The sequence below is a fragment of the Lepisosteus oculatus genome, chromosome 14 (genome assembly GCF_040954835.1).
Source record: "Lepisosteus oculatus isolate fLepOcu1 chromosome 14, fLepOcu1.hap2, whole genome shotgun sequence".
NCBI lineage: Eukaryota > Metazoa > Chordata > Actinopteri > Semionotiformes > Lepisosteidae > Lepisosteus > Lepisosteus oculatus.
Window position 1 is genome coordinate 29,558,522 of NC_090709.1, and position 23,159 is coordinate 29,581,680.

A 23,159-nucleotide genomic window follows, 5' to 3' on the forward strand; every position below is an offset into this window, starting at 1 on the left:
GAAAAAAAAAAAACTGTTGTAAATAACATCAGTGGCTATTGAAAAGTACATAGAAAAAAAGAGACAAGTTAATAAACTTGGAATGACTACTTACAGCTCTGGAAAGATCGAAGATAGTGTTTCAGGTTGTTGTCCTTTAATTGATCCTCAACCAAAACAGAAATCCTCAACAGTCGAACAAGTCCATGTGATGAAAACCCTTATGCTCTTTAAATGGTTTTTAATGGATTGTGCATCTGTACTTAATTTTTTTCCACTCATAAGCTTTTGGATGAGAGATTCTGACCACTGTATAAGATCAGAAGCAACAGAAAAAACAGGCCTCTTTTCTGCTTATTTAACACACTCCTAATGCAAACAACACATTATGAATACAATGGAAAGGTTGCACCCAATGGGATCAAGCAGCTTAAAACATATGTTCTGGGGACAGGAAAGTTGTTATAGAGATAAATGGTATTCATGAAACAAATTATGTAGCAAAAAACTTTGCCAAAAGTCACAACCCATTTAACATATGTCTGACAGGTTAAATGAGTTTGATATCTCTTAGGTTTGAAATGCACGCCAACGGCTGTATGATGCAAGCTCAAGAGTCAAAAGAACAGTAGTGAACTACAGTTCTTACAATTATAACAAGCAGCCGTGTGCTCTTGTGAATGATCTACATCATACACCCTTACAGACTTGGAAGTTTGCACAGTTTGTAGTCTTTCTAATTCAAAATTGGTTAAGTGTGAAATAGACGGAATGGTTTAAATAACCAGACAAAACAAATAGTAACAAACATTCCTTACCTTGGTCTTACATGGCACAGTTTGTTTATTTCAGGCTTTACTTTTTACTTTTAAATCCCTTCTAAACGAAACATGTCCCATAACTCCCTATGTACAGGGTGAGGCCTATTTATAATTTAACTTAATCTTTAAGTTGTTAATTCCTTACAGGAGCAAGCAGCTTGGAGCATGCGTTCTCAGCACTCCACGTGCCACATAGAGAAAGGAAAACTTTTTAATGGTGTTCATGTACATTACAGCTACATGAGTTAAGCTTTTGAAGGCTGATTTGTAGAGAGGTAAAAACAAATTAAACTGGTTCATGACAGTTCAAGAGAAAATATTTATATTAAACTCTCTCTCAGATATCAGAGTATGCCAGTTTGACTGCTGTAAAAGTATTAAAAAAATAACAATACCTCTTGGTTATATTATATTGCGAAACCCAAGTGTAACTAATATTTAACAAGTAATAGTTTAATTCCATGCTGAAAAGAGAAGAAAGAAAACAAAGTTTCGGCCATGGAGCCTTCTTCAACTGTAACCCTTGAAGAAGGCTCCACAGCCAAAATGTTGTGTTTTCTTTCTTCTCTTTTCAGCATGGAATTAAACTATTACTTGATCCTTTGCAGCCTACACCTGCTGACACAGCTAGCCATCTGAACTAATATTCAACAGGTTCCACTCACATAGAGATTCAAAAATGCTTTATTATCATGACTGTTAAATCACAGAGTTGCCAAGGCCAATACAACATCCAAAAACATCCACAAAGAAAATACAACATAAGCAGATATTCTGCTACAGATTATTGTCTATGTGGCATTCTAGTTTATGTTATGTTTGTGTACTCCTGTGGTTTTATAAGTGATTTTTCTAGTTTTTTTCTGTGCTGTGGTAGATTTAGAAGTGTGTTATTTTTGTTGTGCTATACTTCCTCCTCTGTATGCAATTGCATTTGACCTCAAGTACAGGCAGCAAAGCTATTATCAAACTTTGGTTTTGATCTTAACATCATCAGAGGGGTTACTGATTTCTGAACAGACTTAGAGTGTGAAAGTCAACAATGTATTATCCAACAACAGGTATTGTTTTACTGGTTCCCCCAAGGATGCATATTGTCTCCGTTACTCTTTGTCCTGTAAGCAAACACCCTCAAGAGCTCTCACCACTCCAGACACTTAATAAAATTTGCAGACGACTCTGTCATTGTTTGTCTGCTGCAAGTAAATGAGTGTAGCTATGGACATGTCAGATGAGTATGATAGGAGGTGTGAAGAAAACTTCCTGAAGACAAATGTGTCCAACATCAAAGAAATGATAACAGGTTTCTGGAAAAAACCCATACCCCCACCCAAACCTAAAGGGGGAGAGAATTAGCTGAGGTGGTAGGAAAAAAAATTAGTAGTTGTGAAATGTTCTGAACCCTAAGTGAAATTTCAAAACAACTTAAAAAAACAGGTCCAATGTGGACATGATCCTCACAAAAGGACAAAATTGTCTTTATTATAAAGGCAACTTAAGCATTGTAATGTTAATGATTCATTGTTGATCTTCTCCTATCGGTCCTTCCTCAATTTGTTTTAATTTTCACTCTGATGTGTGGTTTGGAAATTTCAAGAACCAACTGGGTTGTCTTGTGAAATTATGTCCGTCTATTGTTCACTTGTTCTGCGTACAGCAAAATACATCTGTAATGAATCTTCACACCCCTTGTCTAACTAGTTCCAAGTTCCAACCAACTACAAAACCAATAGATTAAAATTCTGATTCATAGCTGCAGCCATTTCCTTACTTCATACTTGATTTCTGGGCTATTTTTTATATGCATGTTATTGGTAATTTATGTATGTTATTGTTATTGTAGACAGTAGTTAGTACATCACATTCAAACACTTTAAAAAACAACCTTAGGCCTTCAAGGCTTGAAAATATAGAGCTCTAAAATATTGGAATTATTTGAAGACAATATCAGGAGTGCAAGTGGCAGGAAAGAGATGAGCACAACATGTATTCTTATATTATTTAGTATGTTGTTTAAGAATAAAATAAACTGTGGGAAGACTGCAATAACAGCAATAGTACAATAAAAGATGAGAATAACAGTGGAAAAAAAATTACAGGATTACTAAAAAATAAGGAACTTAAAATGCAATCCAACATCAGACAATACTGATAACAGGGAAGAAAGTGCAAGAGACTCAACAGCTGAGGAGAAGGGGAAAATATCACATTGAGATAAATAAGGAAAAATGGGTCACAGGAAAAAATTAAATCAAAGAGCAAAAGGGAAAAACATGGAAAAGCCAGCAGAAATTCTAGCACCAGCACAAAAATAAGGGGACAAAACAGAAAGAATACAAAACAACTGAACAAAGGAACAAGACATGGAAGAAAAGAAAGCCCATGCATTCATGAACCTACACCAAAGAAAAGATAAAAATAGCTTATCTCCACAAAGAGTTAAAACCCATCGTAACCATAAATACTGTAGGGAAAAAAAGTCCCTAGAAAAGCTGTGTCCTGTTTTCTCTGGTTATTTCACCTTTTGGAAAGGGTGATTGTATGCAAAACATTAATGCTAAAACCTGTTTACATATACTGTATCTCCCTTCCTGCCTGGGCAGATGGCAGATCCACCACATTCACTTCTGTCAGACCTACCCTTGTAATCCATTACCATGAAAAACTCAAATCAGCCCAGGTCTGGAAACAATGCAAAAGGAGACATACTGTATGGAGAGAGGACCCAGAATCCCCCCTGTAGTAGACTGCTACTGGGCAAGGGGTAAAAAAAATAGAAAACCAACCTATTCCTTTTTTAAAAAAACCCTAGAAGCAGGCACACAGGCGAGCTCAATTTCTAACAACACATAAGCAAAAGAGGCATCTATAAGGGCAGGTGACTGGAGATCTCAATAAGAGTCAACACAAACACAAATGATACAAAAACCAACACAGTCTTCCTAAAATAATTTATGTAAGTATTTTCAAACCGCTTATACTTTCTGAGTACGCTAAAAAAAATCAGTTGTGGACTGTACCTCTTACCCCACATTGAAAGTTTGTATATTTGTTATTTGTTCAAAATAGAGCCTATTGCTTTTTAGAAATCAAAGACACAGGTCACTATTTTTCTGTTCATTTAAAGTGTGTGTTGAGTGCGTATGTGGTCAGATATGTGCCAGCTTCATATGAAGTCGATCTGACTTCTATTCAGGACACTGTATTTGGCAAGCTGCCAGTAATAGGGTATTGAAGATACTGGTGAATAGCTAGCCCAGGTTACTGTTCACACAAATGCTCCGGCAGTTGTTAGGGTCAGGTGATCAGTCCTGGATTCCAGGCCAAAGGAAAACATCCGTACTTCAGGATGGGGTTGAGTATTTTAAACTAGGCTCATCACTAGGCTCATGCAGTTATGTCACATGATGTGGCTGTTTACCCTGTCTACGCCACAGGCCTTTTGTAGTTTAAGGGTATGGAGTTAGTATACTTGCTCCAGCTTTGTGTTTGGGAAATCCAAGGGATATTGGTTGTTTTTTATAGACAATTCAACAATGTTCTGTTTTTAAGACTTTGTACCATACACCGATCCGCCCCGGAGACCCAAGTGATTCTGGTTTAGGTAAGCCAAGGGACAATGATCTTCACGTTACCAGGGGGACAGTGGGTGGACAAGTCTCCCCTAAACAATGTATCTTGTCAGATTATGATGTCAGTCCGTTTAATAATGTTGTTGAACTCCCTTCAGCCAAAATACAGAGGAGCCCAGGCCCAGAATGTTACACATACTGACAGAAAGTGATCTCATTATGTGTGTCATGATGGTGCTGTCTGGCTGTCCTGCTGGTCTGGATGAGGGGTGCGTAGTGTGGTGCAGGTACTTGTCCCATCCTGCTCTTGGTCCAGGTTGGAGGGTTGCACCGATTCTGAGTCTTGTTAGCTGGTATGGATTGGTTTGGGGGTGTTGATACCAGAGTGGTCCAAGAGGGGGGTGCAGATGTCTCGGGGGCATTCTTGTTTTTCTATGACTTCACGTTGATTCTGTTGGTTCTGAGTGTCTTGGTTACATACGCGTGTGTGTATAGATGAAAAAGCTATTGAAGAGCACCTCATTCATCTCGGTGGAAGTTCCCATGTTCAAAAAATCCTAAAAAGAGAATTAAAGTTTCACACAACAAAGCATGACTGTGAAAGGTCAGGAGGCCTGACACTTGCACAAATGCACAACACTTGATTACAGTCAAAAAATCATGAAGCCATGAAGACGACCCACCTGTCCCAGTGTATTACCTGTAGTGTAATCTTCAGAAAATCATAAAAAATTAAAGAAAGGGGCCACAGCTACAGTAAGGTTGTATGAGGTTTGGGGGCCTGTCTGGTGTGTAAAACACTTGGTTTCAGCAGAGTGGGTGCTGTATTTGAAATGCTATTGAGCCATGAAGACGACCCACCCGTCCCAGTGTATTACCTGTAGTGTAATCTTCAGAAAATCATAAAAAATTAAAGAAAGGGGCAACAGCTACAGTAAGGTTGTATGAGGTTTGGGGGCCTGTCTGGTGTGTAAAACACTTGGTTTCAGCAGAGTGGGTGCTGTATTTGAAATGCTATTGAGCCATGAAGACGACCCACCCGTCCCAGTGTATTACCTGTAGTGTAATCTTCAGAAAATCATAAAAAATTAAAGAAAGGGGCCACAGCTACAGTAAGGTTGTATGAGGTTTGGGGGCCTGTCTGGTGTGTAAAACACTTGGTTTCAGCAGAGTGGGTGCTGTATTTGAAATGTTATTGAGCCATGAAGACGACCCACCTGTCCCAGTGTATTACCTGTAGTGTTATCTTCAGAAACTCATTACAAAATAAAGACAGGGGCCACAGCTACAGTAAGGTTGTATGAGGTTCGGGGGCCTGTCTGGTGTGTAAAACACTTGGTTTCAGCAGAGTGGGTGCTGTATTTGAAATGCTATTGAGCCATGAAGACGACCCACCCGTCCCAGTGTATTACCTGTAGTGTTATCTTCAGAAACTCATTACAAAATAAAGACAGGGGCCACAGCTACAGTAAGGTTGTATGAGGTTCGGGGGCCTGTCTGGTGTGTAAAACACTTGGTTTCAGCAGAGTGGGTGCTGTATTTGAAATGCTATTGAGCCATGAAGACGACCCACCCGTCCCAGTGTATTACCTGTAGTGTAATCTTCAGAAAATCATAAAAAATTAAAGAAAGGGGCCACAGCTACAGTAAGGTTGTATGAGGTTTGGGGGCCTGTCTGGTGTGTAAAACACTTGGTTTCAGCAGAGTGGGTGCTGTATTTGAAATGCTATTGAGCCATGAAGACGACCCACCCGTCCCAGTGTATTACCTGTAGTGTAATCTTCAGAAAATCATAAAAACTTAAAGAAAGGGGCCACAGCTACAGTAAGGTTGTATGAGGTTTGGGGGCCTGTCTGGTGTGTAAAACACTTGGTTTCAGCAGAGTGGGTGCTGTATTTGAAATGCTATTGAGCCATGAAGACGACCCACCTGTCCCAGTGTATTACCTGTAGTGTTATCTTCAGAAACTCATTAAAAAATAAAGACAGGGGCCACAGCTACAGTAAGGTTGTATGAGGTTCGGGGGCCTGTCTGGTGTGTAAAACACTTGGTTTCAGCAGAGTGGGTGCTGTATTTGAAATGCTATTGAGCCATGAAGACGACCCACCCGTCCCAGTGTATTACCTGTAGTGTTATCTTCAGAAACTCATTACAAAATAAAGACAGGGGCCACAGCTACAGTAAGGTTGTATGAGGTTCGGGGGCCTGTCTGGTGTGTAAAACACTTGGTTTCAGCAGAGTGGGTGCTGTATTTGAAATGCTATTGAGCCATGAAGACGACCCACCCGTCCCAGTGTATTACCTGTAGTGTAATCTTCAGAAAATCATAAAAAATTAAAGAAAGGGGCCACAGCTACAGTAAGGTTGTATGAGGTTTGGGGGCCTGTCTGGTGTGTAAAACACTTGGTTTCAGCAGAGTGGGTGCTGTATTTGAAATGCTATTGAGCCATGAAGACGACCCACCCGTCCCAGTGTATTACCTGTAGTGTAATCTTCAGAAAATCATAAAAACTTAAAGAAAGGGGCCACAGCTACAGTAAGGTTGTATGAGGTTTGGGGGCCTGTCTGGTGTGTAAAACACTTGGTTTCAGCAGAGTGGGTGCTGTATTTGAAATGCTATTGAGCCATGAAGACGACCCACCCGTCCCAGTGTATTACCTGTAGTGTAATCTTCAGAAAATCATAAAAAATTAAAGAAAGGGGCAACAGCTACAGTAAGGTTGTATGAGGTTTGGGGGCCTGTCTGGTGTGTAAAACACTTGGTTTCAGCAGAGTGGGTGCTGTATTTGAAATGCTATTGAGCCATGAAGACGACCCACCTGTCCCAGTGTATTACCTGTAGTGTTATCTTCAGAAACTCATTAAAAAATAAAGACAGGGGCCACAGCTACAGTAAGGTTGTATGAGGTTCGGGGGCCTGTCTGGTGTGTAAAACACTTGGTTTCAGCAGAGTGGGTGCTGTATTTGAAATGCTATTGAGCCATGAAGACGACCCACCCGTCCCAGTGTATTACCTGTAGTGTTATCTTCAGAAACTCATTACAAAATAAAGACAGGGGCCACAGCTACAGTAAGGTTGTATGAGGTTTGGGGGCCTGTCTGGTGTGTAAAACACTTGGTTTCAGCAGAGTGGGTGCTGTATTTGAAATGCTATTGAGCCATGAAGACGACCCACCTGTCCCAGTGTATTACCTGTAGTGTTATCTTCAGAAACTCATTACAAAATAAAGACAGGGGCCACAGCTACAGTAAGGTTGTATGAGGTTCGGGGGCCTGTCTGGTGTGTAAAACACTTGGTTTCAGCAGAGTGGGTGCTGTATTTGAAATGCTATTGAGCCATGAAGACGACCCACCCGTCCCAGTGTATTACCTGTAGTGTTATCTTCAGAAACTCATTACAAAATAAAGACAGGGGCCACAGCTACAGTAAGGTTGTATGAGGTTCGGGGGCCTGTCTGGTGTGTAAAACACTTGGTTTCAGCAGAGTGGGTGCTGTATTTGAAATGCTATTGAGCCATGAAGACGACCCACCCGTCCCAGTGTATTACCTGTAGTGTAATCTTCAGAAAATCATAAAAAATTAAAGAAAGGGGCCACAGCTACAGTAAGGTTGTATGAGGTTTGGGGGCCTGTCTGGTGTGTAAAACACTTGGTTTCAGCAGAGTGGGTGCTGTATTTGAAATGCTATTGAGCCATGAAGACGACCCACCCGTCCCAGTGTATTACCTGTAGTGTAATCTTCAGAAAATCATAAAAACTTAAAGAAAGGGGCCACAGCTACAGTAAGGTTGTATGAGGTTTGGGGGCCTGTCTGGTGTGTAAAACACTTGGTTTCAGCAGAGTGGGTGCTGTATTTGAAATGCTATTGAGCCATGAAGACGACCCACCTGTCCCAGTGTATTACCTGTAGTGTTATCTTCAGAAACTCATTACAAAATAAAGACAGGGGCCACAGCTACAGTAAGGTTGTATGAGGTTCGGGGGCCTGTCTGGTGTGTAAAACACTTGGTTTCAGCAGAGTGGGTGCTGTATTTGAAATGCTATTGAGCCATGAAGACGACCCACCCGTCCCAGTGTATTACCTGTAGTGTAATCTTCAGAAAATCATAAAAAATTAAAGAAAGGGGCCACAGCTACAGTAAGGTTGTATGAGGTTTGGGGGCCTGTCTGGTGTGTAAAACACTTGGTTTCAGCAGAGTGGGTGCTGTATTTGAAATGCTATTGAGCCATGAAGACGACCCACCCGTCCCAGTGTATTACCTGTAGTGTAATCTTCAGAAAATCATAAAAACTTAAAGAAAGGGGCCACAGCTACAGTAAGGTTGTATGAGGTTTGGGGGCCTGTCTGGTGTGTAAAACACTTGGTTTCAGCAGAGTGGGTGCTGTATTTGAAATGCTATTGAGCCATGAAGACGACCCACCTGTCCCAGTGTATTACCTGTAGTGTTATCTTCAGAAACTCATTACAAAATAAAGACAGGGGCCACAGCTACAGTAAGGTTGTATGAGGTTCGGGGGCCTGTCTGGTGTGTAAAACACTTGGTTTCAGCAGAGTGGGTGCTGTATTTGAAATGCTATTGAGCCATGAAGACGACCCACCTGTCCCAGTGTATTACCTGTAGTGTAATCTTCAGAAAATCATAAAAAATTAAAGAAAGGGGCCACAGCTACAGTAAGGTTGTATGAGGTTTGGGGGCCTGTCTGGTGTGTAAAACACTTGGTTTCAGCAGAGTGGGTGCTGTATTTGAAATGCTATTGAGCCATGAAGACAACCCACCCATCCCACCTGTAGTGTTATCTTCAGAAAATCATAAAAAAATAAAGGTTCCATAACCCAAAACAAAGCTGGGAATAGTCAGATGACCTGCTTAGTGTGCAAAACACTTACCTGCAGCATTGTGGGTGCTGTGGTTTAAATGCTATTGGTTTGTGAACAGAATACCCCTATCCCAGTGCATTGTGCCACATTAAATAAAAGCAAGAGAAAAAGAGATTCAGAACACAAAGCTGTGTCAGTGTTCTGTGTAAAAAGTCGGTATGAACATCATGGGAGCTGTTTTTAATAAGCTGCTGAGTAAAGAATATTTTTATCTTCCTGCTGTCAGTAGTATTGTGAATATAGTTGACCCTTACCTGAATGAAAACAGGACGTAAAGGAAGGGTTTCAGAAATCAAACAAAGCTTTATTCCCGTGCTTACAGTCTGGGTAATTGGAGACTGCGCTGTTCTGCTTCCTATGGTCATATACCGGTTTTTCGCACGAAGCCGTATTGAACAGTATTTCTCGCGTTGTGAACGTGTGCACACAGCGGTCCCCCGGGTTCCAGTTCGTGCGTAATTACGCATCGATGAAAAACCGGAGGTTTTAAAAAAGATAATTAGCTCACTGATAGTTTGATATAAAGGGTGTGGAAATATCCACAAGTCGTGTTCTTTAAAATGCATTTGGTTTGACAGCATTCTGTGCTTCCATCGCGAAGATATGGACAAAAGAATATTCGTGCTTGGTCAAAAAAATGTCATAAAAACGACAAAGTAAAGGCTGAGAAAGCATCCACAATGTATTTTATACACAAAACAAGCATTCTCGCAACTCTAAGAGGTTTCGTGAAAGCGCTACAGGCGTGCCAAAATCGTTTTCGAACTTCGAGCTAACTTTACCCCGGTACTTAAGCCTCGTAGCAGACCCTGGGAGGCACGCTCAAAATAATCATCTTTCCCAGTACTTCAGAGTCATATTTAGATCGCTTTACTGCAATTTTATTTGACTGATGGGAGATGTGAAGCCATCGAACCTGTACTGCGCTTTCACATTGAAATTGAAGCCATTTCTCATGCTTTCTCTCAGTGTCCGGGCTGCAATTGCGTGTAAAGAAGGCGACTTGAAAATGAAACGTGTAATCACTTTACAGAGGGTCTTCACGACGGGGTGCGTCAGCTAGTTCTCCATTATTGTCAGTTTACTGGACTTCTGAAGAAACCTATCTACAATGAAGATACAAACTGCACGGTTTAAGGCACATGAAGATAAATCTGTTTGCTGATTGACTCAAAACATGTCGATACAAATAATCTGCCAGGCTGATTTACTTGTCCGACCACCTCCCTCCGTCCCCCTTTGCTGTTAGCACAATTCTTTCAGTTTCTTTTCTTGTATTTTCCTTGCTATTTTATTGTTCCTTTTCCCCAGGTGGAGATGGATCCACAACCGAAACCGTTTTCACCCTGTGTTTCTGCACCGTCAGTCTGTATGAAGAACAGAAGTTGCACAGCTCCAGTGGCGCAATCGGTCAGCGCGCGGTACTTAAACAGCAGTGCACAGCAGAGTCATGCCGAGGTTGTGAGTTCAAGCCTCACCTGGAGCAGTGTCTTTCTCTACTGAGCGCAACTGTCGAGTTTAGATACTCTTAGATATTTGATGGAGATAAATTAACATCAAACGAACAAGTAACGATTTATTTCGAGTCACAATCAAAGAAGGCTCCACAGCTGAAACGTTGTGTTTACCTCTATTTTCAGCATGGAATAAACCTATACTTTTCCATTTGCAGCCCACACATGCTGTGATGCAGCTCCCTACTTAAATTACTATCAGCTGTATACCTCCAGTTGACCTGTACACAAATATATGAGAGGGGTCTACTGAGACGAGAGGAGCACTGAAGACTTGATAAAGCTCTCGCATTAGATTATGTGTTTATGTTGTTCCCCAGATTTGTTTTAATGTTCTTTTTCTTTTGAAGTTGTTGTGTTTGGTTGTTTTTTTATAGTTGCTAGACAACTACAGGGATTTACCTAGGTTCCCGTAAGACTTCTCGTTTTGTGTTTGTTGTGTTTTCGGGTTACAACAATTTTTTTTTTCTATTGATAGGACCCCACGCATTACTGTGGGACTAGTTAACTTTAGTTCATACATTGTACCTGAAATTACCACATAAACTACTACTGTACTCTGTTTTCCTTTTTTTTAAAAAAAGGCAAACCTAATGTTTGTTTCTCCTTGCTTCTGATTGGTAGCTACAACGGGTCAGTTGCAACAAACTGGCTGCTGAAATTTGTCAGCAGCTCTGTAGCAAACCTGTTTTCAATTGCAACAAACCTAAAATAACAACTGCTCCCCATTAGATGTTACTAAAGTAGGAGACTAAGCAGACGAAGTGGAACAATAGATTACATTGGAACTGTCCTGAATGTAGTGGAAATAATATCGTCATTAAGTAATGAACAATTGCTTTCCAGACACTACAATTATTCACAAGGAATTTTATCAATACATATTTTATTAATAAAAGTGTAATATCTTAATAATGAAGTTTAATGTTATCTATATTAGTAGCTGTATTACAGGTAATGCATGCACAGACTTTATTATACTATAATGAATTTTCAGGTATCCCGGGGAGAGAACTGAAATGAAGGAAATACATATTTAAAAGGGGTGTAAGTCTTAAATGTGTTCGTTCACATAGGGGTGTTAATTGAATAGATTTGTTGTAATATTATTTGACTCTACACTTCTGTTTCTCAGGAGACAGCATTAATATCGGGGATTTGCGGATACAGATAATAAGTTGTACTATACAGGCAAATGTATGGTTACCTTAATGAAAAAAACTCTTATCATTAACCTTTTCAACATTATTATTTAAGACAGTCTTTCAGAACAGTATTCTCGTATTAGTGGCTATAGTCTAATGATAACGGTGGTGAAACAGGTGAAATGTGCGGAAAGAATTGGAGATGGAACAGGAGACTCATCCAATCGATAGAAAGCTTGGGTAGGACTGCACAAACACGATGCCAGTACTTAGTAGCGTCATTTAAAAAAATACGTGGTTTAACAATATCAACTGCTCTTCTGTGAGCTCAGCTCCACTACTAGTAATACATTGCCCAAATTTTCAAATTAGATACATGTGTTTTCTACATGTATATAATTGGTACTTTTTTTGTTTTAACTGATTTAAAATATAATCTTTATAAAACAGACAAAGGGTTTATGTGTCGCGCATGAAATTCACACACAAGTAAGGAAAGATATCGCGCTTAGGAAGAAATCCAGAGTGCAGACGCCGGCGATTGAAAACAACCACATACAGCCTGTATGTGCTCTACCACTGAACTAAACTTCTGACAACTACTGTATCTTTATCTGCAGCACTTTCTTTTAGGAAGAGTGAGGAGTCTACAAGCCTAGAAAATAAGACAACTAAGTGAAAGATAAATTTTCACTTCTTGATTAAAGAACATAAAAAACACCTTTCTTCCAGCCAGATTCAAACCAGAGAGAAAAGAGTTCCCAGCTGTTTCCACTATATTCCTCCGCTCTTACAACTGAGTTATCGAAAACACAGGAAGCCCACCTTTTGTCTTACATAAAGCACAATGTAGTGCAGTGGTCCTATTTATTTAAATCCCAGTTCGAAATCAAATCTCATTCCCATAGTCCTGTTTAGTTTGAATTTAAGCAGTTGTAGCAGCAATACTTGGTAATAAGACAGAATTAAGCGTTGCTGTGCTTTCCTAAATGAGGCCCCATCTCACTCTCCATCTCTGTGGTGCAGCCACAGAGAAAGTATTCATGCAGGCTGATTTAAGATATTTTCTTTTGATAAGGGACAGCTCCCAAACAGGGATGCATTTAGATAAGCCTGGCTATCATGATCAATGGTCATCCATTGGCGCCTATCTGTCTAGGGAGTGCCAAATGGACATCTGGACTGCATTCCTAAGTGTCAGGAGTAAGTGACTCGTATCTCACCTTGATCAACCAATCAGGGATTTGCAGGGCGTGGTAACACCACGTGGGTCTCCAATGCCCGCCAAAATCTCAACCAATCAGCACACATCTGTGTCTTGGTTAAAAAGGGAGCGCAAGCTCAGATCGGGGCTCTCCTTGGCCATTTTCGCGCATCCTCAGAGACAATCACATGATAACTGCTGTTGTCTGCACTGGGACTTGGACTTTGTTCTAAGCGCGAGGCCGAGGATCCCATACGTACTCAGAATTCTACCAACGTGAATGCTCCGCTTGATCAACGGCAGCCTACAGTTGGACCCTCGTCGACAACCTGAATAGCTTATTCAGTAGCAGCGCTGGTCCGGGAACGAACCAGCTTCTTCCCGGGCAAAAGAGTGACTTGTGCGGACTCGCGGTCACACTCTGTGCATAGATACTTTCTACTAGCCAGCTGGACTGCTGGTAGATCCCCTCGGAGCAATGACTGCCCTGCGCGTCGCAGTTAGATTCCTCCGCCCGTCCAACTCCGAGCTGCACCTCTACTGGTTGGCCGGTAGCCAGAGGACGCCGGGACAACGCCCATTGGACAACCACTGGAACCAAGGCTGCAACAGAGCCTGTCAGCTGGTTTGGTGTTCGTGCCGGGAAATTCCAAATCCATACACAGTGGATAAGTAAACCCCATGTCCTACATTGCGTCTCGAGAATTCAATTGTACCTCAACACAAGTTGTTATCAATTTAATTCACGAGTATTGCATTTACTTCCGAGTTTAGAGTAACAGTGGGTAATAACGCTGATTAGCGATTTTGTAACCGAACGATATATATTGACATATATTCTCTGTTGTGTATCTCTTTGTGTTTGCATCTCTTCGAGATTATATACCTTGTATATTGATAATCCTCACAGTAAGGTCTGCCGCTTGTATCCAGGCAGACTGGTATATGTTTGGTGCACAATTTATATTAATAACTGTATCTCGTGTATTGAACATGTGTGTGTGCGTTGTTAGTTGTTCTGACGATTGATTTTCTAAAAACCACAGCGAACCACCTCGTGATTACTGCTACATGAATAATTGTCTCAGTAAACCCATCAAACCTGTACACAGCTAAGGAAGAGTAGCTCGGAAAATACCCAACTCAACAAGCGAGCGCATTGGTTGCTCTTGCTCTTAATGCAAGGAGCTGTTTTTTATTTCACATTCATCATTATTATCCAAAAACAGCTGCACAACTGGTCGCATTTGTGATTATGTCACTTCTCTGCAAAACTGGAAACTACTGTAGGTTTATGTAGCGCCAATACATTTAGCTGCTACTCCTGCTGCTACTCCTTCGTCCTGTTTTAAAAAAAAACATAAACAATTTTCTAATGAACAACTCATGAATTATTGCCAGGATCTATATTTAGCGTTTGGTAGTGATAACACTGCAGATATTGATTGAGTAGAAATTCATGATGTATTAACAGCTTTATCTGAAGCGAGAAGTCCTAGAACGCCATCTATGAAGTTTTAGGATTCATACCAAGAAATGCCTTTTATTACCCACCCCAACTGCTGCTTTGGCATTACACATTATGTGAACATTACCAGTTTTGGTAGCTTCTGGGCACGATTTTTCTAAATTGAAACTTATTACAAAATTCTTGTAAATCAGGACTAATTTTAATATCAAATGAAATTACTACAGAAGAAAAGGCTTAACTGAAATATGAATAAGACTATGCAAGCCTAAAAAGTAGAACAATTCAATTTCTATAACTTATTTTTAATTTTTTTAGAAATTGGCTCACACACTGGAAAAGACTAACGTTTCTCTTTGTTAGAGTATGTGAATAACAGTTTAACCCCAAATGTTTGTAGTTGTGATTCTGTTAAAATTCAATAAATCGTCTATCAACAGTAAGAAATTATAAAGAAAGAAAAAAAATGTTTTATTACATAAACTATAAGACAATGAAGAGAGTTTACTTCGCTTTTTTTCTTTTGACTTATGCGTTCAGGATCCGAACCCATCTGTGGACGGTTGTGTTTCTTGAATCTCTTGTAATCATCAAAAGTCGTTGTTTTGTGCTTCAGTTTTTTCTCGAGTTGTACCATGGATATTTTATATGATCAATACTTTACATGCTCTTTTGCATTTTTCTTCACATACAGAAAAAGTTCAAGTTGTTCATATCACAGAAGATTGCAATGTGAGTACAGTAATATAAAACACCTGAAGATGCCAGGGATTGAACCCCGGACCTGTGGAGCAGTAAGTGACTTGTAACGCTGACATAAGAAATACTTACATAAAGTGCTTTTACTGACCATATTACAAATCACAGGAAGTAAGGTCTTAAAACATTGGGCAGTAGTGGGATTTAAACCCACGCCCCTGAGAGAGTGGAGCCTAAAATCCAGCATATTAGACAATTCAGCCACACTACCTCTGGCCCCTTCTCCTTTCCTCTCGTTGCTGAGTATAGGTGCCTTCATGCAATTGAGCCAGTTTTGAATCCCAGCCAATACATCTCCAAATCTTTTCAAATGAATCTGTGATCTTGTAGCACATCCTCTGAAAGAAGCAATCGAAATTGGAAACGTCTTCTTCAACACTGAAAAGCTCAATTAGGACGAAGCAGTTGTACACAGGACAGCAGTACCGTATATGTTCTTGATTGATTCAGACTCGTTCTCAGTGGTTCTTGCTCACCAAATAACTTAAAAGCTGAGGAAGAACGCTACGAAAAATACTAATCAAAATACAAAATAATAATCATTATTAACCAGAAACAGCAGAAAAACTGGTCACATCTGTGATTATGTCGCTTCTCTGCTTCAGCAAGGTCAATAAAGGACTCTCTGAAAGTAGTAAAACACTGAAGAACTGCAAAACTGAATTCAAAATCATATTAGGAATTCTGAGTGATGCCTGCTGACATGCAATCCAATACGGATGTTGTCTTTAAATAAGAATTCTCTATGTTTCCCTGCCTTTTCCCTGGAGTGAAACTATTGGATTGAAGGAATTCTTATCATAGGTTTACAAGGTGCCGTTGATATTTGGATAAATCTATGAACTCGTGATTTTTATATACTTTAAATATCGGCCATATGCACAGAATAAAATGACAGTACTAATGATTTTTCCTGAGACGAAGCACAACTTATCTTTCCAAGACAGCTGATAAAGGCAAGCCAGTGGATACTCTAGCAGAACATGGAAAAACGTTCAGCTTTGTAACCAACAAATTCCCCATTTAGATCTGACATGTGAGGTATGCTTTATGATTGCTTGAAGTGAAACCCACAATCTCTTTGGAACTTAGACAAGTTATTTCTGATGGAGCCCTATGCGGAAAGACTTAATCAGCTCTACCCCTGAGGATGACTCGACTCGAAAATGCAGAACATTAACGTTTCACAGATAAAAGCAGCACAACCGACATTAAAATTGAGGGCGCATTGTGATTTGCACTGACTCAAAAGTGATCTTGGTAGACAAACTTCCCTGCTGAAGGTGGAAAAAAGAATTTGTGTTGAGAAGAAGAAACACTTTTTTCTCCCTGCTTTGATGTTAAGCTGATAAAGTAGCTTTTAACACATTGCTCCACTTGGTGGTTGTAACACAAAAACTCTTAGCAGCAGTGGGATTCAAACACACACCTCCAACAAGACTGGAGCCTTAATCCAGCACCTTAGACCACTCAGCCACACTAACCACTGTGTCCTGTCTCTTTGTCTCATTACTTGCCCGGAGGAAGCCGGGTGGCTTTTGCTCTTGTCCAACAGTGGCGTTATGACTATGGAACCGACTGCACCTGCTTTTTCTGAGATGCTTCCCCTCTCATGGTGAGATCTCGAATTCTTAAACACCTCTGGATAAAGTTCTTCTGTGGAGCAGGCTACAGACCTCTGCGTACAGCACCCTTGATGTTGTTTTATTTCTATAGCAGCACCCATCCGGAATTTGTTTTTGTTTTACTTTTTATTTGAACAACAAAATAGATTCAATATAAACAAGAGCACATATAACGTATTAATAGACTCGTGAGGGGCACATAAATAATACAATCAGACTTTATGGAAAAAAAAGTTAAACAAAGTATATTTCCTCAATTACAGGACAGCACAAACAGTTCTTAATGCAGAAATGGAAGCCTGTCTAAATTTTCCTTTCTGTTAAAGACATTTCGGGAATCACTTTTTTTGGGACACTGATTTTTCTCCTTTGGGGAGCTAAAGAAGACTATAGGGTGTGGCACAGTGGTAGTGCAGTTGATTCTAGCTCAGAAAGTTGCGCGTTCAAATTAGGTTGGGGTCAGCTAAGAGTTTTTCACCATCTGCTGGTGCTGAACCCAGACTTCTCACCATGTAGTTGAGTTCTTCTCAATATCTCAGCATCTCCAAAACATCATGTCCAACTTTAGAGACAGCTACATCAGACAATGAAAGTTTGAGACCACTTTATTATTACAGGTTCTAGCAAACCTGAAAGCTAAGGCGTTTCAGGCCACTTTTTTAATTAAAAAAGTGTCTGAAGCCTCTAAATAAAATTAGGCTTTTTTAATTGTGTATGAAATTCACTCCCATGGGCTCTGAAAGGGGAAATATACTGTTGGGATCCTCGCAAGTGAGGTGTCTCTTCTTGTGGTGAAGCACAGTCATACCTGACTTGTCCGGAATGACCCAAGACAGACTTTATCCAGAAGCGACGGCACCACTCCAAGTAGAATGAGAGAGAAACACAGCACGACACGGGGAGTCAAGAGGCTCCCACAATTCACCTTTCCTCACATTACTGATTTCTTCACTAACATTTTGACCGTTTTACAATCACAATGACCGTTTCACATTAAATAAGTTTTTAAACCATCAATATTTAAGAAAAAAAATAGTACATTTTTTTCCAATTATTAAAAAAAACATTAAATGCCTTGATTGCATAAAGTTTCACAGACAGAAGCAGCACGCCAGCACAACCAACATTAAAATGGAGGGCACACTACGATTTGCATTGACTCAAAAGTGATCTCGGCAGACGTCATTCCCTGCATAACGCAAAAGGTGGCAAACCGCATTTGGTTTGAGTGGACGCAAGAAAGTTTTTGTTTTCTGCCTTGATGTCAAGCTGACAAAGTATCTTTAAACACTTTGCTTAGTTTCTCGAGGGACTGCCAAAAAGCAGCTCCCTCCCCTTTGAAGTCAGTTGGAAGAGGGTCGGTTACCACTGTACTGTGTCTCTTTGTCACATTACTTGCTCAGAGAAAGCCAGGTGGCTTTCGCTCTTCTGGTCCGACTTAGTGGCATTACGACTGTGTAACGAACTGCACCTGCTTTTTTTGAGATGCTGCCATTCTCGTAGTGAGATCTAGACTTCTTTAACACCTCTGGATATAGTTCTTAAATGAAACAGGCTTCAGACCTCTGCGTACAGCACCCTTGATGTCATTTTATTTTTACAGCAGCCGCATCCGGAAAGTTGTGTCTTTTACGTTTTATTTGAACAACAAAACTACATACAATACAAACAAGAGCACATATAACGTATCAAGAAAATCTTCAGGGGCACATGCTATAATACAATTACACTCTATGAAAAACGTTTACACGACGTTAATAAAGATAAGGTCCGCACAGCTTGTTCTTACATTTCGAAAGAGTCCGTATATACCCCTTTACGTCTATTTTGAACTGTTCAAACGTAGGACTCTTCCCAGACCATTTCACTTTATACCACATTCCTAAATGAGGATGCATCTCCCGTTTTAGAACTATTTTGGGCGGTATGGCTTATACAACACACCCACAGTATTCTAATGGTGGACTGCAGATCTGTGCTATAGTTCAGTCGAATTCGAAGGATCCAGCAATCGTACTGGATTTGACTAGGATTCTGAAATGTCACTTGCAAAAGTATTCAGGTTTGCTTGAACCTTTGATAAAAAAAAGTGATCTAATCTGAAACTACCCATTTTACAATCTCTGAGGTAGTTGTCACTAAACTCGGACGTGATGTGGCACACATGTGCCGTGTGCCTTTACTTTTCTAAAAAACTGGTATCGGGAAAAGTTTCTTAATATTTCTTTTGATTAGCATGCAAGAAAATGTGATCATTACCTATGGAATTTCCCGCCAGCGTGGAGCTTGAATTCACAACCTTGAGATTTAGTGTTCAAGAGTCACAGAAGAGGTCGGCCTGGTCTTCAGTTTGCCAACGATAAGCTCCGGCAGTGCTCCTCTGTAAAGCAGCTTGTTTGGATCGGTTATGTGGGACGGCATTTCGATACTAAGATCATTTGCAGTGCACTCAAAAAACATAGATGAAGAAGGTGTCACAGTAAGGTGAACCCAAGGGCGAGGGATGTTCCTGCTTCGTGTACATCTACACCACCTAGCAATACAAACGGGGTGCTAGGGCCCCTCTACATTACCACAGGCTCTGTTTGTCTCCCAGAATCACCAATGCACACACAGACCAGCGACAAGCATTTGTATTGTATAAGTGCCCTTTTTATTTTCCAACTACATTCACATTCACTGTCACCCAAAAACACAACGAAAACAGAATTCACAGCAGCAAAAGGTCCTTCCCAGGGTCAAAATGAATACAGAGGGGCAGCAGTCTTTTCTGTAAAATACATGAGAGAGGTTACTCGATCGTCTCTACTTAGTACCTGTAGTCTCTGATGGCCCACTTTGAGGAGAGGGGTATCGCCCAGTCCTATTTCCCCAGTCTCTGTTCAGGTAACAATAGAAATCCTCTGCGACTATATTACATTCCTCTCAGTTTGAATCGGCTAACTGTGCCAGTTTCCTTGTTCCTCACCTTCAGGTGTTAAAAGTCTCTGTACAGTACCTCTGTTCCAATGCCAATGTCTCTCATTGTCGTCAGTTACTGAACCAGTAGATCCTTGCCTCCAGGTATTAGAAGTCTCTGCAGAGTTCCTCCGGGGTCTTGCACTCTGCAGCGGGGTCTTGCACCCTGCAGCTTCCTTGTGCTGCCTGTGTCGTCTCCAGGATCCAGTGGGAATCGGGAGCCCCCTCTGTTCTGTCTCAGGTCTTTTTTATCCCTCTCCTTAGCCAATCCCTTTCAGGGGGGTTTCCACTGTCCCTGTCAGAATCAGGTCTGCCCAGTATTTTTCCAGGAGGAAGCTTGTGTTGTTTGAGGAATGTGGGAGTGCTGAGCTAGGTGTCATGGAACCTTATCAGTTCACCCCTTGGTCTGGCTAAAACTGGCTCAGCGACTCCTCACACCTCCAAGTCTCGATACCTAATTGCTCCCTGAACGACTTGGGTTTGACTGTTTTTACTGACTGTTCCTGTATTAATTGGGACAACTGCAGTCACCCCCTTGAGTGAGAGGCAACATTGACACCATCCTGGAATTCAACATAACCTAATCAATCACAGCCTGTTTCTGCCTCAATAACCCACACCCTGTAACACAAATCAACATAACCCAATCAATCCCAGACCGTGACTGCCTCAATGACCCACATCCTGCGACACAAGCTTCACCTGGAGCACAATGGCTGTGTTTTCAGCTACGGAAACTTCCTGTTGACAAGTCGGTGTTTGTGTTGCTTTTTCTGCTCAATGGAGCTGTATTAATGCAGGCACACGTGCTTCCACGGCAAGTTATTTTATTAGTGCTCACAAACCAACACACTGCAGACACCTCTGATACTGTCACTGCTTGTGGACCCCGTGTTCCTGCCGTCAGCCTACTATACCATGTTCATGCACATCTAGAAATATTACTGCTGTAGTACAGGAGCGAAAGACGAAACGAAAGCACACCCAGTTTAAAAAGGCACATCTGTCAACTGCTGAACTTCACAAGGATGGGATTCACACCCACATGTGCAGCGCACAATGGATTAGTAGTCCATCGCCTTACCACCCCACCACCTCATCCCAGAAGTTAGCCTCCTGACATGAGTTAGTACTCAAGATGGTCGTCTTTCCTCTACTCAAGGATCATTTTCCTCTTCCACCTGCGATTTCACCATTTTCCTTGAAGATGTCAAACATAAAAAGCATATTGAGCTCCTTGGACTTGAAATTACCAGACAAAAGCCATTTCTCATCACTTGCTCAGCGAGCAGGCGCAGCGCACACAGAACACAGGTATCTCAGAGCGGTGTGTCTAAGAGGCTGTAAAAGGATAGTGCTCTGTTGGTGCTGTGGCTTAGCTGGTTAACGTGCATGTCTAGTAAATAAGTTTCTGGGTTCAAATCACCACAGTGCTTTTCTCCTCTCTTGCCATGCAGAGTTGGTCGTTGTGGACAGCAACAGGTGTCTGCCTTAACTTTAATGGAAGTGTTCATTTCTGGAACAACTTTTTTAAAAACAAATTCCACACATATTGTGATAGATAAAATACTAATCTTCCCTGTCAGTGCAGAATAATTAGTGCCAGCTGGCATGAAAACGACAAAAAAAACATTTTTGTCTTTAGCGTAAAACCTGTGAATGTAGAAGAAAAGATGACGAATGTCAATTTTTATGGCACCGTGAGCTTGTCCTTCAGTCAAACACGTAGGTAATTCAAACACACCCAGAGATGCACTTTGAATTAGCTTTGACCTAAATACTATCTACTCCAGATGTGATTGGGCCTCTTTCCACATCCTGATATATGCAGAGAACACAAGCTTTTGGCACGAGTGAATATAAATGTAAACATAAATACTATTCAATATATCGGAATTTTGTTTACCTGGGGATCCTCAAATCAGGAGTGTAGAAAAGAACACCGTTAAACACCGGGAGTGCAGAACATGATAAAAGTGTTCTTTAAACAAAAAGTGAAAATAGTGAATATGTCTTTCACTTAGATGTTCATTGAATGCTCAGTAAACGATAAAGCAGAGGCTCGTTTTGTGAATTCTCCTCGCATCAGATTGTCTTGCTTCGACCTTTAAATTGTACACTGTGTAGACCCTTCACTCTCCCTAACTCAATTAAAGAGCTGCAGGCAAAAGTGCCTATCAGTTTAGTTCAGTGGTAGAGCACTTGCATCTCGTGTATAAGGCTTTGTTTTCTACTGCCACTCTGGATTTCTTTTTAAATGCAACATCTTATCTGTGATTGTCTTTCATGTGACATCCCCCGTGTGTGAATTTCAGCATGACACATAAAATCGTTTGAGATGCTATTTTTAAAACAGACCAAACGAAAGACCTAGTAGCTAAATACAAGTAGAAAACACATGAATCTAATTGAGAAAATTTGGACTGGAGCGATGTATAGTATTGTAATGGTTGGGGGTTCAGGTGGGCACCCTTGCCATTGCCACTTAAGTCAGCCCCCCACCGTCGGGGACTCAAACCTGCGACCGCCACCATAGCTCAACAGGGACCCAGCCGCTTGAGCTTAGGGACGGACTCCCTTTAGTTCAACAGGCTGGGTCCCTGTTGAGTGATGCCAGAGGTCTGGGTTTGAGTCCCTGACGGTGGGGGACTGACCTGATGTGGCAGTGGCGAGGATGCCCATGTGAACCCTGGAGCGTTACATTGGTGTCAGCAGTGGGATGGGATAGCCCTTTGCTGAGGTTGGTGAGTTAAGCGGGGGAGAGTGTAACGCATACGGCCACCATTGAGTGTGTAAGAGCCGGCTTACCAGAGCGGTGATGTCACTGCCCTTCCCTGTAATAGCAGGGCCACAGCCGCAGGACTGAAGGGAGATTGCTCTTTAGCTCAACAGGCTAGGTCCCTGTTGAGTGATGCAGGAGGCCTGGGTTTGAGTTCCTGGTGGTGGGGGGCTGTTGTGAACACCGGAGTGCTACGGTATTACTAATAGCAGCACAAAGCTCACAGTGGTGGCTTTAGGGTATCAGAGCCAGTGGTGCAATGGATAATGTGTTTGACTTTGGCTCAGAAGATTGCAGGTTTGACTCCTCCCTGGCTCGTTAAGCTTTTAAACTACACTTCTCAGCGTACACAACCCTTCTATCGACTGGATGAGTCTCCCGTTACGTCTCCAATTCTTTCCGCACATTCTGCTTGTTTCACCACCGTTACTGTTGGACCACAGCCACAGAATCGAG

General features: G+C 41.2%; 1 non-coding gene across 1 annotated transcript; it reads left to right on the forward strand.

The window, feature by feature from the left end:
- The first annotated feature begins 10,643 nt into the window (after window positions 1-10,643).
- trnal-uaa (transfer RNA leucine (anticodon UAA)) lies at window positions 10,644-10,737 on the forward strand. Its single transcript has 2 exons — window positions 10,644-10,681; window positions 10,702-10,737. It is a non-coding gene; the product is annotated as a tRNA-Leu (tRNA).
- Window positions 10,738-23,159: the final 12,422 nt, after the last annotated feature.